Consider the following 10,150-nt stretch of genomic DNA (forward strand, 5'->3'; position numbering starts at 1 on the left):
GGCCTAGAGAAGGAGGAGATTTGCTCAAAGTTACATGGCTAATTAGTGGTTTGACTCTATCGTTATTGCCATTATACTATATTGCTAAATTTTAGCAGGCAGAAGAATAAAATCACCATTTATTAACTTTCCCCCTATGGTGTGAACCTGTGAAACAAACAAAGGAATTAGCTGCCTGTGAGTTCTTTTGCATCAAGACACTGCCTCCTTATTTGACAGATTTTCTCTGTGAATTTACATAGGGACTTTTTTTTTCCTGAAGTGTGAAGAGTAGAGGCAGAGAGACAGACTCCCACATGCACCTGACTGAAATCCACCTGCCATGCCCACTAGGGGGCTACACTTTGCCTATCTGGGGCATTGTTCTGTTGCAACTGGAGCCATTCTAACTCCTGAGATGGAAGCCATGGAGCCATCTTCAGCACCCAGGGCCAACTTTGCTCCAGTGGAGCCTTGGCTGCAGGAGAGGAAGGGAGCGATAGAGAGAAAGGAGAAGGGGAAGAGTGGAGAAGCAGATGCATGCTTCTCCTGTATGCCCTGGCCAGGAATTGAACCTGGGATTTCCACACAATGGGCTGATGCTCTACCACTGAGCCAATCGGCCAGGGCCCACAGATACTTTTTTTTATTGGCAATTAACATATTATAAAACCAAAATATTTACAGCCCAATTTAAATATTCTAATTAACAGTTATTGTTATTTTATTTTTATTTTTTTCATTTTTCTGAAGCTGGAAACAGGGAGAGACAGTCAGACAGATTCCCGCATGTGCCCGACTGGGATCCACCCAGCACGCCCACCATGGGGCCACGCTCTGCCCACCAGGGGCGATGCTCTGCCCATCCTGGGCGTCGCCATGTTGCGACCAGAGCCACTCTAGCGCCTGAGGCAGAGGCCACAGAGCCATCCCCAGCGCCCGGGCCATCTTTGCTCCAATGGAGCCTTGGCTGCAGGAGGGGAAGAGAGAGACAGAGAGGAAAGCACGGCGGAGGGGTGGAGAAGCAAATGGGCGCTTCTCCTGTGTGCCCTGGCCGGGAATCGAACCCGGGTCCTCCGCACGCTAGGCGACGCTCTACCGCTGAGCCAACCGTCCAGGGCTATTGTTATTTTAAATATAACCCAAATGCTCTATAACCATTGCGGAAAACAAGGCAGTCTCAGAGAGAAAACCTGTCACAGTCCTCCACACTGTTGATCTTTTCTAAATCATTGCATATTGTGGATCTTTTTTGGAGTTTAAAGTGATTATTTTTCTTCATGTAAGCTGCATGGTATATGACTATGTCCTCATAACCTAAAACAATGCTCTATATTAAATGATTAGAGCAGTGAAAATTCTGTCTAGTCACAACATTGCAGAAAGATCAAGTTATAGTATACAAAGTGCACAGAAGGAGAAACATGCATAAATGTGTCTTGGTTTACAACCAGAGCTTTTGCTTACCAAACTTTAAGTGGTTAAGATGATTTATAATCCTTTCTCCAAATCCTTCCTTTTCCCTTTATTATTTTTATCAGCAGTCATTCATTCTTGGCTTAATATCTAGCGTGCCTAGGTATGGTTCTCAACTCTACATTCCTGGAATGAGTAGGTCCTCTAGACAGGCTCTGTCCAGATTGCCTGGCATGTCCCTTCCTCACTGTTCACAGGCTTGTTCCCTTAACCCAGGGGTCCCCAAACTATGGCCCGCGGGCCGCATGTGGCCCCCTGAGGCCATTTATCTGGCCCCCGCCGCACTTCCGGAAGGGGCGCCTCTTTCCTTGGTGGTCAGTGAGAGGAGCATAGTTCCCATTGAAATACTGGTCAGTTTGTTGATTTAAATTTACTTGTTCTTTATTTTAAATATTGTATTTGTTCCCGTTTTGTTTTTTTACTTTAAAATAAGATATGTGCAGTGTGCATAGGGATTTGTTCATAGCTTTTTTTATAGTCTGGCCCTCCAACAGTCTGAGAGACAGTGAACTGGCCCCCTGTGTAAAAAGTTTGGGGACCCCTGCATTAACCCATCCTCCATTCCCTGACTGGTCCTTGTTAGTTTCCATTACAGCCAGAAATGGCTACAGGAAGTATTCATGCCCTTCTCTTCTAGCTCAGTAGTGAGAGACTCTCCTTTGTGAGTTGTGTGGCTCTAACCTAGTATCCTTCTCTTGGTAAAGATTAGTTTTTCAGGTCAGGGATAACATGCAAAGAATAAGCATCTGGGGCAGACCTAGATCTTTTTATTTTCATTTTTTTATTTTGAAATTTAATGGGGTGACATTGATCAATAAGAGTACATAAGTTTCAAGTGAACATCTCTATACCATTTGAAATGTTGATTGCATTGCATGCCCATCACCCAAGATCAAATAATTTTCTGTCACTGTATATTTGTCCTACTTTACTTCCTTCCTTCATACCCCCTCCCTTAAAAAAAAGTCCCATGGACTTTTATCTATGTCCATAGGTCTTAGTGTTATATCCCATTTATGTGTGAAATCATCAAGGTCTTAGCTTTTTCTGATTTTCTTATTTCACTTAGTATAATGTTCTCAAGCTCCATCTATGTTATTATAAGTGGCAACATGTCATCATTTCTTATGGCTGAATAGTATTCCATTGTAGATATGTATCACATCTTCTTTATCCAATTCTCTATCAAGCAACATTTTGGTTGTTTCCATGTCTTGGCCACTGTAAATAATGCTGTGAACATGAGAGTGCATGTGTTTTTGCATACTAATGTTTTTGAGTTTTTTGGGCAGGTACCCAGCAAAGGGATTGCTGGGTCATATGATAATTTTGTTCTTCATTTTTTGAGGAACCATCATACTATCTTCTATAATGGCTGTACCAGTTTACATTCACACCAGTAGTGAATGAGGATTCCTTTTTTATCACAGCCCCATTGTTATTACTTGTCTTGTTGATAACAGCCAATCTAACAAGTTTTGGTGTGTGTGGGGGGTATCTCATTGTAGTTTTTATTTGCATTTTTCTAATAGCTAATGAAGATGAGCATCTTTTCATATGTCTGTTAGCCATTTGTATATTTTCTTGGGAGAATGGTTTGTTCTATTCCTCTCCCCATTTTTTTTTATCGGATTGTTTGTTGTTGAGTTTTGTGAGTTCTTCACATATTTTGGAGCTGTTATTTGTGAATATCATCTCCCATTTGGTTGCCTGACTTTTTGTTTTATTGTCGGTTTCTTTTGTTGTGCAGATGCTTAGGTTTAAAATCCAACTCTAACTTATAAGCTGGTTGACATTAGGCAAACACTTTTCCTTTCTAAGTCTGTTCCTACCTATTAGTGATATAAGGAGGCCTAAATGAGAGAATTGATGCAATTAACCTTGCAGAGAGTAGGTAGTAAGAACTTGGGAGGCAGACAGATATAGATATTTGAATCCTGACACTATTCATCACTAGTAAGTTATTTTCTTTTCAGAGCTTAAATTTTCTCATCTGCAAATTAGAAGAGCAACAGTGCCTATTTCACAAAGAATTTAGTGAGATAACAACTCTAAATCACTTGGCACTCTGTAGACTATCTGGAGAGAGGCTGCAAGACTGCAAGTTCACATTATATATTATATTGTCTCCTTCTGACTTTCTCTCTGCACGGTCACCTTTTCTAGCAGAAGACTGGGTTACTTTCTTATGGGCCTCCCAGAAAATTGGAAAAAAATCTACACTCATTCATCCATCCATTTATTTATTCATTTAACAATTGTCTATTTAGCTATTGCCATTCTTTCTTTCACCTTTATGTTGGATTTTCTCCCAGAACTGACAGCTAGGTCTATCCCCAAAGTCCCTCATCTCTCAGTGGATGAGCCTAATTTCAAGTTCCTGGCAACTCTATCTTTGTCCTGCTGTGGTTACCAAAGCAGTATCCTGTACCTACTGACCTCTGAGCTTATCTTCTTCATTTATGCTCGAAAGACCTTCCTTTTAATCCAGATCTTTCTGCTTTTAAACTAATTCTCAAACCTCTTCCCACTGAAAGTATTTATTCCTTATTTCTTTTTTTCAGGTCTAGGTTCTTGTGACATCCAACATGACACTAAACTAATTTTATAAACTGTTTTGAACTGATAAAGATAAGTTAGATGGTATTATTCATTCAACTAGTAATGTTACTGTAGACAGGGAGTGCTGGGGAGTCTCCCTCATGGACTAAGATGGCTTGATGGGGAGGGTCTTACAATAAATTCACCAAAAGCTAGAAACGTAAATGAATAGGGCCCACTTGCACCAAAAGCTAGCAAGATAACTGGATAGAAAAAAGACCCTCCCCTCCCAATCCATATAAGAATTGGAGGGCTTGTATAGGAAGGGGAGATGGTCTTTGAGATAGGAGTCTACTATTCTCCCAGGTCATGACACCTGAATAAACCTTTTTCTTTTTGCACCAGCATTTGTTTTATGATTTTGGCTTTCCTTGTGGCAGACAGCTGAGCCTGCATTTTCAGTTACAGTAACATATCTCCCAAACCTGCGAGGTACCAGTCACTGTAGTAGATTTTGTGGAAGTCAGTAGTGAATTAGATGAATACAATACCTGCTTCAGGTTGTTAGGGCAAGATGGAGAAGTAAAGACACAATTCCTACACGGTGTGCTGAAAATCTGTACAATAGGTGTAGAGGCTCTGAATAGGAACATAGAACAGGAACAGAGTTCAGTGCCCTGAGGCAAAAGCCACAGTGGCTATACTGACAAAAGTCCTGACTGAACTAATGCAATACTGTGCTAAACACAGCACAATAGGGATAAATTAACAATTTTGATTAATCAATAGGTGGGGACATTTGTCCTTTTGTCTAATCTAAAGAATTTACTTTCCCTGAATTTCTCATTCTCTTCTCTGCTTCCTGACTTCCTCATTCCTGTCCTTGCTTCTGTTTGCGTGTATCAGTAAATACCTGTAAGGACTGGGTGTCAGAGCCATCTCATGAAACATGTATAGGAGATTGTGAGGAGGTCTCCTCTAGGTCACTCAGTGCACTCCATGTGGTCTCTGAGTAGTCACTGTCTCCGTGGCAAGTGATGCCTTGCATGAGGAACAGGAAGCAAAGGACAAATAAGGGAAGAACATAGGATATGCACCTAATCCAGACTGGAGTGGTCAGGGATGGCTTCCCGAATGAAGAAATGTCTTAACCAAGTGAAAGGAATGGTTGGAAATCAATGTTTCAGGCCAAAGAGAGTACAAACTCTCTGAGAAAAGAGATGGCATGATCTGTTCATGGTAATAGGAAGCATTCAGCGTGACTGGAGAATGGAGTGTGAACAGGGACTGAAAACAGTTCAGGTGATAGAAGTACACAGGGCTCAGGTTACAAATGGCTTTGTTAACTGTTTGAAAGAGATTAGACTTTATCTTAAGAGCATTAGGAAGTCACTCAAGGATCTTAAATAGGACAGAGACATTATCAAGTTTGGTTTTAGAAAACTCATTTTAGCTGAAGTACAAAAGTGATCTGAAAGGAGGGGAATTCTGGAAACAGTCTCTCTCATTAGGAGGCTTCTGCAGCAGTGAGTCAAATGAACAATGAGGTTCCTTAAACTAGAAAAGTAGAGAAAATCTGCAATCCTTCATACATCTATTTATTTATTCTTTTAAAAAATTTATTGGGTTTTGAGGGAGAGGAATGGAGAGAGAGACAAGAACATAGATCTGTTCCTATGTGTCCTGACCAGGGATTGAACCAGCAACCTTTGTGTTTTGGGACAATACTCTAACCAACTGAGCCATATGGCCAGGTCATATTTATTTACTCATTTAACAGATATGTGTTGCCTGTGCCAGGCACTATTCTGAATTTTAGGGATAAAATAGTGAATGAAAGAGACAGGGTCCAAGCCTCTGGGGGATTCCGACTGGTTGTGGGCAGTGCTAGGACAGTGTGCTAATATACCGAAGGGCTGACATTTGGCTGGGGCTTTGAGGGGTCAATTGAAAAGCAAGTTAAAAAAAAGTAGAAGGCCTGCTCAGATATGACTCCAGTTATTCCACAAATATTAAATATTTCTTGTGTGTTAAAAACCGTTCTTGGCATAGAGGATATAGCAGTGAAAAAGACAAATTCTCTAGGTGATGGGGCTTATATTTCTAGTCTTCTGATATATGAGTATCAATAGGAAGCTAGAATAGAGGATGACAATATTTTATACAATACATTGACAATTGAAGGTGAAAAAGACAGAGACAGCAAGACCAGTTTCAAGAAAATTCAGTAGAAGGAACAGGCTTGGGTAAAAAATAACAAAGTTCAGTTTTGTATATGTTCAGTCTGAGGTATCACAGAGATGTCATACAAGAATTCATCAGTAGACTGACCTGTGGCTGTGCGGTAGATAAAGCGTCAACCTGGAACGCTGAGGTTGCTGGTTCCAAACCCTAAGCTTGCCTGGCCAAGGCACATATGGGAGTTGATGCTTCCTGCTCCTTCCCCCTTCTCTCTCTCTCTTCTGTCTAAATTAAATAAAGTCTTTAAAAATATATATTTTTTAAAAAAAGAATTCATCAGTAAACAATGTTATAAAATTGTTTGACATCTGAGCTATGTATACAGTTTGTCTGGATTCAGATACTGATTCTACCACTTATAAGCTCAATTACCTTGGAAAAATTAATTAATTATCTTATGTCTCAGTACTTTTTATTTGTATAATGGGTAAAATAATAGTACCAACCTATAGGATTGTGTGAAGATTAAATGGACTAAGATATGTTAAGTGCTTAGAATAGTACATGACATATAGTAAGTCTTAAATAAGTCTTAGCTATTCTTATATCTGAAGCTAGGATTGTATATTATAAAAATCATACCCATGCATTTGTATAAGTTATGCTTATCACAAAGGTGTCACACCTAAGGTGATACCACTAATATCAAAGATGTATTTGTGTATTTATTTTAACAGCAATCTGGTAGATGTAAGCAAGGAAAGACTATCTTTTTCTAGTGTGCACAAAGGTATTGAAATAATTAATAGTGGCTCTAATACAGTTGATTACTGGTGCTATCTATATGGTATGAAATTTCCCAAAAAGAGATATGAAGAGAAAAGCATGAATGGCCTACAACAGTATACCCCAAGGATCAATAGCAATGTTTAACGAAGAAATGAAACCTATAAAGGAGACTGAAAGGGCCTTGCTAGAGAGGTAGGAGGAAAACCAGGTGCTTATGATCTCATGAAAGCCAAGGAAAGAGAGTGTAACGAGAAGGGTACAGTGGTAAACCATTCCAAATGGCACTGAGAAATCAGGCAACATAAGGACCAAGAAGTGTCATTGGATTAGCAGCAGGACATTATTGATGACTTTGGGAATAGAAATGGTGGAGGCAACCTGGCTGCCTTGGATGGAAAAGTGAATAGAAGACAATGTTTGGTTGTGAAGAGGAGAGAAGGATGGAAACCAGAGAGAGATATAAAATCAAAAGGGTTTACTCCCTGTCTTTGAGGCAGGAAAGTCATGAATTTATTTAAATGCTAAATCCAAGGAGCCAGTAGAAAGGTAGAGGTCAAATTCTTGGCATGTGGAGCGGTGGTAATTGATAGAACAAGATCTCTGGGAAGTTTGGGAGTGGTTGAGATGGGATAAGGGACCTCCTCAGCTTTCTATTGGTACATATGTACAATTTAACAGTATTCTGTAAGCTATTTCTCTCTCAGGGCAGGAATTTCAGGCTAGGTAAGTGAGAAAAAATATTTTGGAGGAATCTGTGACCTTTTACTAGCAGTTAGTCTTTTACCAGCAGTTGTCCACATGATAACAGTGATAATTTTGCTTTTTATGACTGGATCAATAACACATAGTACCTTTTTGCTGCAGATGTTTAGTTTTAAGTTGCAAATCCCTTATAAAGCTGCAGGTATTTCTAAGGTATATAATTTCTCTTGAGCTTTCATTATACCCTGTTTGTTTCTGCCACTGTTTGGTCCCTACAACCATAAATACAATAAAATAATAAGTGGTTCTCACTGCTCAATCTCACTCGCAAAGGATCCGAATCTGGGTGGGCCACATACCCCATATAATTTGTTATTTCAGCCATTCTATACCTATTACTTTAAAAGTATCAAAATAACATGATTCATTATCTTTTTTAATACCAAAAATATTTTCTCCTCAGCCATTTTATAGCTTATATAACATTTAGGATATATAGATATAAAATTGTTTAAAGTTCCTTTTCATATATAGATGACTTTATGTATATAAGGTAGATCTTTCAAACACATTTAAAATCTCCATAATTTCTTTGAAGCTATTTGAATACTATTCATGAAATTGGAGTTTACTGGTCCTGGCCAGTTGGCTCAGTGGATAGAGTGTTGGCCCAGCCTGGGTTTGATTCCCAGTCAGGGCACATAAGAGAAGTGACCATCTGCTTCTCTCCCCTTCCTCCTCCCCCTTTTCTCCATCTCCCCCCCCCCCTTCAGCTAGTGACTCAATTGGTTTGAACATTAGCCCAGTGTTGAGGATAGCTTGGTTGGTCCAAGTATGGCAGCCTCAGGTGCTAAAAATAGATCAGTTGATTTGAGCATTAGCCCCAGATTGGGGGTTGGTGGCTGGATCCCTGTCAGGGCACATGTGGGATTTGTCTCACTATCTCCCCTCCTCCAGAAAGAAAGAAAGAAAGAAAGAAAGAAAGAAAGAAAGAAAGAAAGAAAGAAAGAAAGAAAGAAAGAGAAGGAGAAGGAGAGAAGAAAGAAAGAAAGAAAGAAAGAAAGAAAGAAAGAAAGAAAGAAAGAAAGAGAAAGAAAGGAAGGAAGGAAGGAAGGAAGGAAGGAAGGAAGAAAGAAAGAAAAAGAAAGGAAGGAAAGAAGGGAGGAAGGGAGAAAGAGGCAGGGAGGGAGGGATGGAGAGAGGGAAAAAAAGAAGGAAAGAAGGAAGAAAGGAAGGAAGAAAGGAAGGAAGGAAAGAAAGAAAGAAAGAAAGAAAGAAAGAAAGAAAGAAAGAAAGAAAGAAAGAAAGAAAGAAAGAAAAAGAAAGAAAGAAAGAAAGAAGAAAGGAAGAAAAAAGAAGGAAGGAAAGAAGGAAGGAGCTGGGTTTATTGTTAGTATATGAATCCATTTTAAAAATTTAGTTGAAATTATAGAATATATAAATTAAAATGCCATTTTGACCGTCTCAACAAAGTAAAAAAAAAAAATAACTGAAGTGGTAAAAAATCTGTCTTAGTGCCAGATGAGAAAGAGTTTTTCTCAGAGATTGTTTTGAGGATGATGAAACTGAGGTCCAGAAAGATTGGATGACATTGTCTGAGGTGCTGGGTTGGTAGTGGCAGCATTAGAATTAATAGTTAGGCCTTCAGACTCCTAGAACTATAATTTTTGTCATGTTATGATAATTAGAAAGACATATTCTGTTTATTTCTAAAATATTTCAGTATGCCCAATTTAAAAGGAAAAAATATATAAGTAGTAGATATATACATTTTTGGTCACATAGAGCCTATGAATAGTTACTTAACATTTTTTTTTTCCACGTAAGTTTTTTTCTGTGCTAATAAACAAACCAATGACTTGCTGTCAATTGGTAACAAACTGGAACGCATAAATACTTTTAGAGAAGGCTTTCAGGATGACTAACAAAACATTTACTGCTCCCTTGGAATTTCTCTCTATCCAATGATTTTGTAATTCCTTTGATTTGCTGAAGCAATGTGATGTGCTATAATAAGAATTCAATCTGTTGTGATATTATTGCCTAGGAATATTCATTAGACTCATAAGCTTAAACATGATTAGGTCTGTCCTCTTCAGACTCCATATTCTTATTAACTCATCCATGATGTGGCTTTTATGCCTTAGAAATATCTTTTTCTTTCCATAGACTTAAAACAGCTGTTTGTATTATTCACCCCAGAATGCCACTTATTTCATCAGCAAGAATCACGACCTTTATTTTGTGTTGTCTGTTGCTTGGTTGAGTCTAATCTCTTGAAGGCAACGTGGGGTGGGCACCCTTGGTTTTGTGGCTTCTCATTTGTCCTTCTGTGGACATAAATTCATAAATGGATTTATTCAAATTCATTATAATGTAACCATAAATAAAAATGCTATAGTACTGATATTAGTCTGACTGGCTGTAGAATAGAGCTAAATAAGAATGTCCGAACAATCCAGTTGTTGGTTATTCTTATAAC

The 10,150-nt window shown here is 38.9% G+C and overlaps 1 non-coding gene across 1 annotated transcript; it reads right to left on the bottom strand.

The window, feature by feature from the left end:
* Positions 1-533: 533 nt before the first annotated feature.
* TRNAN-AUU (transfer RNA asparagine (anticodon AUU)) lies at positions 534-609 on the bottom strand. Its single transcript has one exon. It is a non-coding gene; the product is annotated as a tRNA-Asn (tRNA).
* Positions 610-10,150: the final 9,541 nt, after the last annotated feature.

This window comes from Saccopteryx leptura, chromosome 2 (genome assembly GCF_036850995.1).
Source record: "Saccopteryx leptura isolate mSacLep1 chromosome 2, mSacLep1_pri_phased_curated, whole genome shotgun sequence".
NCBI lineage: Eukaryota > Metazoa > Chordata > Mammalia > Chiroptera > Emballonuridae > Saccopteryx > Saccopteryx leptura.